The sequence below is a fragment of the Diorhabda carinulata genome, chromosome 6 (assembly GCF_026250575.1).
Source record: "Diorhabda carinulata isolate Delta chromosome 6, icDioCari1.1, whole genome shotgun sequence".
Lineage (NCBI taxonomy): Eukaryota > Metazoa > Arthropoda > Insecta > Coleoptera > Chrysomelidae > Diorhabda > Diorhabda carinulata.
In genome coordinates, this window is record NC_079465.1 from 18,916,301 (window position 1) to 18,922,888 (window position 6,588).

The 6,588-nt window shown below is 31.9% G+C and overlaps 4 non-coding genes across 4 annotated transcripts; 2 read left to right on the top strand and 2 right to left on the bottom strand.

Annotated features, from left to right (window-relative positions):
• The first annotated feature begins 889 nt into the window (after window positions 1-889).
• On the top strand, window positions 890-963 carry Trnan-guu (transfer RNA asparagine (anticodon GUU)). Its single transcript has one exon. It is a non-coding gene; the product is annotated as a tRNA-Asn (tRNA).
• Window positions 964-1,082: 119 nt separating this feature from the next.
• Window positions 1,083-1,156, bottom strand: Trnan-guu (transfer RNA asparagine (anticodon GUU)). The gene has a single exon. It is a non-coding gene; the product is annotated as a tRNA-Asn (tRNA).
• An 842-nt stretch (window positions 1,157-1,998) lies between these two features.
• On the top strand, window positions 1,999-2,072 carry Trnan-guu (transfer RNA asparagine (anticodon GUU)). Its single transcript has one exon. It is a non-coding gene; the product is annotated as a tRNA-Asn (tRNA).
• Window positions 2,073-2,447: 375 nt separating this feature from the next.
• Trnan-guu (transfer RNA asparagine (anticodon GUU)) lies at window positions 2,448-2,521 on the bottom strand. Its single transcript has one exon. It is a non-coding gene; the product is annotated as a tRNA-Asn (tRNA).
• Between the last annotated feature and the right edge of the window lie 4,067 nt (window positions 2,522-6,588).

Sequence of the window (6,588 nt, forward strand, 5' to 3'; positions counted from 1 at the left end):
AGAATTCCACCAGTTGAACATTTTTTAATAAATAATTTTATATTCGAAATAAACTACTGTAATTGAAAGAATTACACCTCTTGTGACATCATCATATGGGGATTTTTTACTGTTCCTGTTCTTTATCAACAAGGTGTTAACCTATTCGATTGGCTAAAGTCTCAAATAGGATCACCAGCACCATCAACGTGCTAATACGACCACCACCAAGACGCCAATACCCAACTCCCCCAATGGCAGTTTCCTCAACTAAAGAAATTTAAAACTTATCAATATAATAAATACAAACTCACGTAATATTCTAATCTGACAGGTCTGGTGTGGTTTTGGCGGTGGCTGCAAGCACTTATGACAATTCAATTACTTATTACCACCGTAGGCAAATATTAGAGCTACTACCGGTGCTTCCCTTCTCCCAAGCTGCTTGATGTGCACGGATTCCGGTTGGGACTTGGTAATGACGGCGGTACGATTTCCCATCTCGACCTGGTACCATCTGTTTTATTTCTGGTAGCAGTTCCTTTTCTATAGTGTTGTAAAACATTGGGTAGCCGTTGTTAAGGTTCCTTAAGTTTCGTAGCTTAGTAGCATGGCAAAATATAACCCTTGTAAGTAGTAGTTTCGGGGGTGAACTATATTTTACATTTAAATTCGAAAAATAATTAGATTTTTACGTTTAAAAATAACGATATAAATATATATTTGATATTAGTAATACTGATACTTTTGCGTATTGGAAAAATGGTTATTTCGTTACAAAACCAATTTTGATATCGAAAGTTATTTTTTGCGAATCTGGTTTAGGATAAAAATTCCACAAAAATATTTTATGAAATACGAAGTGTTGATGTCGTTTTAATGGAAGGAAGTTTTATTAAATATTTACAGAGCCTCCGTGGCGCAATTGGCTAGCGCGTTCGGCTGTTAACCGAAAGGTTGGTGGTTCGAGCCCACCCGGGGGCGGATTTTTTTTAAACATAAAAATAGTTTATATAATAATTATTATCAGAATTAAACTATTTAATTTAATAAAAAAATTTTCAAAATTATTAAAATATTAATTTTATTATAAAAATAAATTACGCCCCCGGGTGGGCTCGAACCACCAACCTTTCGGTTAACAGCCGAACGCGCTAGCCGATTGCGCCACGGAGGCTTGTAAATCTCCGCATATATAATCTGTAAACACCTTCACAAATGAGTAGCAGATTTATAACACATTTTTTAAAAATTTATTCAATAGTCTTATACGAAATTAATTATTCTAATATATTTACTGAAACTATAAGAAATAACATCAAACAGAAGAGATTACGTTTTTATTCTATGTAAATACCAGCAAATTAAATATTCTTCTTGATAAATCGTCTTGTTTTGGATCGCTTCTAATAGAAAATTAGTTTCAGAAAACATATAAAAATCTCCGTTTATTGAAACTACTTTTCTATCAAAAGAACCTTAAAACCGACGACATTGTTATGAAATGTTTGATATCAGAGCAAGACAAAACCGCTCATCTGGAAAAACACTTCCAGAAACTACCACCAAATAAACGGAGCTCTAAAAATGTCTAAAGAAAATTCTAAATTGACTTCAATGAAAGTATAACCAGAGGAATCTATTCTTCTACATTATCACCTATAGCTTTTTCTACGAGGATATACAAATTTAATAAAATATTGAAATTTTCTGTTCGGTCTAAACAGCCTTTTACGATTTTGATGCAGTCTTCTCAATCTTCTCATTACTCACATTTCGATTATCTCGAAAAACTTTATGAACTGAGCGAAAATAATCAAACTGGAAACAACCGACAGAAACAAAAGTGAATAGACTAAAATGACTGTTAACATTTTGTGACAGATGCTTCCAAGCCATTTTCTTTCATACACACTGAAATGGCGTTTATTTTAGGATTAAACATTTTCAAAAAATCATGTGGGATATGTACTTTCGAACATTAACATTAAATAATTTATAAATGCGGAGTGTGTATAAGCCTCCGTGGCGCAATCGGCTAGCGCGTTCGGCTGTTAACCGAAAGGTTGGTGGTTCGAGCCCACCCGGGGGCGACCTTTTTATTTTTACAGAAAATTGTTTTATCTTATCTCTTGTACTGGTTCAATATGTTATAATTTTTAAGGGACTCTAATCAATTTCTAATATACAAAATTTATGAACGGAAATCAAAATATAATTAAGAAAATATGGGAGACAAATTCTTGTTGGAATTATTAGTCTGGTTTTTAATTGATTCCCAATAATTGGAAACGTTCATATTATTTAATTTGTGAGTTAACAAGTGACAGTTTCAGAGAATTATATGTAAAATAAGAAGCTAATGGATCTAACTTTATACTGTACAGAAATTTTCAAAAAATATAATCTTATAAAAAAGTGATGTTTGCTCGAATCTAATAAATTTTATATTTAGATGGTAAAAATACCGCCCCCGGGTGGGCTCGAACCACCAACCTTTCGGTTAACAGCCGAACGCGCTAGCCGTTTGCGCCACGGAGGCATGTTTTTATTTTATATAACACCAACTGATATGAATTCCTATATAAAAATGTAAGATAATTTAAAACATTAAAGCAAATATTTAGATTTCATAGTTTTTTTTTAAAGAGCTAAGGAAGTTTTTCATGTCGAGGAGGGTATTTATTGGTTAGGTTAATCCACATGGCCTTGACATTGGAATTACTTTGCTGCAGAGTTGGAGTTATTTTGTCTTAGTAGTTAATCACCCGTTTATAGGATAGTCTTTATAGTCCAGTAAATGAAGTGTCCAACCTTGAAAGAATTCCGTAGAGTGCTCAAGATTTAATCTAGAGATTCTGAATAGTACTTTGAAATTTTAAAGTATTCTGGAGAAAGTTGGCCTCTAAAAAATGAGCTCAAAGCTTAGAAAATTCGTTTTTTCTCAATATGTAAGGAAATATGGTGTTTAGGAAAGAAATGAAGATCAGTTCTATAGAAGAAACAGTTGAGGTTATTTTTTGAATATGAACTTTTCAATGCTGATACTATTTCCGGAACTCTTCAAGATGATTTATTGCCAATGTTAGGTGAACTGTGATAACAAATGTTCATACGAAATTGTTTTTGTAGTTGAAATTTTGTATAAATTTTCTACAATAAATATAGATTGAAACAAAATTTCTAGCTATTTTTCCAAAATCTTTTGCAAAAAGAACTTGGCGATGAAATTTCTCAAGAATATCTCGACTTACTGAAACTTAATTTCCTTTAGACTGAAAGTGATTTTCGAAAGCTCTAGATCAATTTCTTACACCCACCTTCATGTTATAACTCTTAAGATATGCTCAACCAATGAATTTACTTCAAACATTTATATCCAAGTGAAAAATCATGTTCGCAATTCCAATAATTGTTGAGATATCAATCATGTCCGGGGTTATTCATTTATCTTTATGGTTCAAAAACAGTGTGATTTCACATGCCTCGATCTCAAATTTTACAAGAAACTGCAATTTATTTGAGTATAAGTATTATGGATTTTAAGCCCCCGTTTTTGCAAAAAGTATTCATGAATGACGAAATTTAGTAACATTTTTCTAAGAACATTGGAAAGTGCCAGTTGGGATCTAGCAGTTAAAACTTAGACGACCATTACAGAATTTACTTAGCTTAATCGTTTTTTGAATTCATTTCCTGGACTATTACCTTAAAAACATGAATTGTATATTGATTGTTTTGAGCGGTGGCGTACTCTTCTGGAGTTTTATGAAACCACTGTAAGCACTCTGCTTATAATACATGATGTTTCTTAGTTGTTATAGCTAGTGAATACTAGATGGCGAGACAAATACCAAAATGGTTCATTCCTTCAACAATACAGTATAGATTAATCAGTGGCCAATAAATTAATACAAAAACATTAATTAATTAAAAGATATAATAAAGCATAACAAAGAAAATAATGTAGAAAAGGCAAGAAAACGTACGAATGACTTTTTTTTATTATTTAAATGATATACAGGTAATGATGTAAAGAATTTTCGTCTAGATTCGAATAAGTTAATTTCAATCTTGTCATAATTAGAAGTAATATTACAGCAATCGTTATTTTGAATATTTCAACAAGATTGGGTTCTTTCTACGAGGATTTATGTTATTTTTAGAAAATTTAAGAAATATTAACCGGGATGAAACTTTGTGCAGAAGATAAGCTTGATATTTCGTAATTGGATCGGCAAAACCTCTGGTTATTGTGAAGCTCAATTTATAAATTAAACAGATTTCAGATGAACAGTTCATCAATCAATCATTTTCTTTCAATTTACCTTGAAATATACCAAAAACATACAGAAATCAATGAAGATAGATGAAAAAAAAATAAACAGCGAAGCGAGGATACAGATAAGGAGACAGAAAGGACACAAATGGATACAGGAAGCTATTTAGACTAAAAGATACACAAAAAATGCAGAAAGCAATAAAGATGGTTAGGAACGTGGAAAGATAAACAGAGAAGCAAGCAAATGTAGGGAAACAAAGAGAGATTTACAGACATATTGAAAGACAGACAAAAAGAATTGAAATGAATATTGGAAGCTATTCAGTCAAAGATATGCGTCAAAATCTATAGAGAGAGCAAAAAAAGACAAACAAATAAGCGGGAATACAGGCAGAAAGACAGACTTCCAGAGATATTGAGAGACAGAAACATTGAATATTGGAAGCTATTCGGATGGAGAGATGTATCAATAGACATACAGAAAGAAATGAAGATAGATGGGAACGTAAAAATATGAACAGAGAAGCAGAGACATGTACATGAAGGTAGAAAGACTCACAGGCACATTGAAAGACTGACAAAAAGGAATGAAATGAATATTGGAACCTCTTTAGTCAAAGAGATGCGTGAAAATATGTATAGATGTATAGAGAGCAAAAAAAGACAAAAAAGAAGCAGGAACACAGGCAGAAAGACAGAAAGACCTCCAGGGACATTGAAAGACAGAAACATTGAATATTGGAAGCTATGGAGAGATGCATCAATAGAGATACAAAAAGCAATGAAGACAGATAGGAACGTAAAAAGATAATTGTGAAGCAGAGACATATACATGAAGATAGAAAGACTCACAGGCACATTGAAAGACTGAAAAAAAGTAATAAAATGAATATTGGAAGCTACGCAGTCAGAGGTACGTTAAAATAAATATAGAGCAAAAAAAAAGACAAACAAAGAAACAGGACCACAGGCAGCAAGACAGAAAAACCTCCATTGACATTGAGAGACAGAAACAATGAATATTGGAAGCTATTCGGAGGGAGAGATGCATCAATAGAGATAGAAAAAGCAATAGAGATAGATGGAGAAGCAGGAATTCCATTCTATTGGTAATAAATACGTTAAATGTAAAATCCATTCGAGTGTTTAATCGATATCAATCATGATAATTATGACGTGGAAAACACCTGTACATTCGTTAGAATTTACAAGATTTCCACACGATATTGTTAGCACACTAATCTATTATAATCAAGGAATAATGGAAGTTGGAAGCGATACTTTTCTTTTCTATAACATAATAAGACGTACAAACACAATGAGAACCAGATTTCAGGCAACATCTATCTCCTTATAATGCTTGCTCTGAATATTTCATTGAAGCGATTTAAATATTAAAGGATGGATTAGCTAGCAAGAATTAATTATCAATTTCCCAAAGGAACTCCGTTCATATCAATCAAGCTTAACGTAATAGCTATTGTGAATTTATTATCTATAATTGTATAGATGAACAGTAGCGTAGAAAAAAGATTTTTTTGGAAAATCGTTTTTGATTCATCTCAAATACGAGAGAGACTTTTTAATAAAAAAAAGGAATTAGTTAACTTTAAAAACATTATATTGTGCGTAAAAACCAAATTTATTTTTTAGTAATGCTTCTAAATGTTCTTGATTTTAGGTCTCTTCTGTTTTAAAATTTGATAATTTTCGCATTTTTTCTTTATATCTTTATCAAAATATGATTTTGACACCGTGTCAAAATCAAAAAGATTTAGAAACATAAACATATCTAAGAAAGTCTAAGAAATATTAAATTAAAGAAATTTATTATTTACGTTACTATATACAGAGTGTGAAGAGAAGTTTTTATTAAAAGTAAAGGCGGATACAGTTAGTTAGTTGAAATTACGAAACTGTCGGTTTTGTATGACACTGAGTTCAAATATAATGTTGTCTTGAATGTAGCACTTCCGGTTTTGCCGAAAGTAGACGTCAACTTTGTTATTTTGATTACAAGTTCGAAAACTTCATACACGTTGTATATACGGTGTTACACTTGGACATGTCGATTAATATTTTTTAATGCGCATTTGTTACGAAAAAAAAAATTATACATACAAATCAAAATCTGGGGGTCCAAAGTCTTCTAGATCGGTCTGTTCGTGACGAGGCTATTCGTAAGCATTCTGTTGCTTTAAACATTTATAAATCAAGATTATTTCACATTTTACATAAAAATTTGGGGCTGAAGTCTTCCAAAATTCAGTTGGCGCAAGAATTGAAGCTTCAAGATGCTTGGCTTCGTAAACCAGACGATTGAGCGT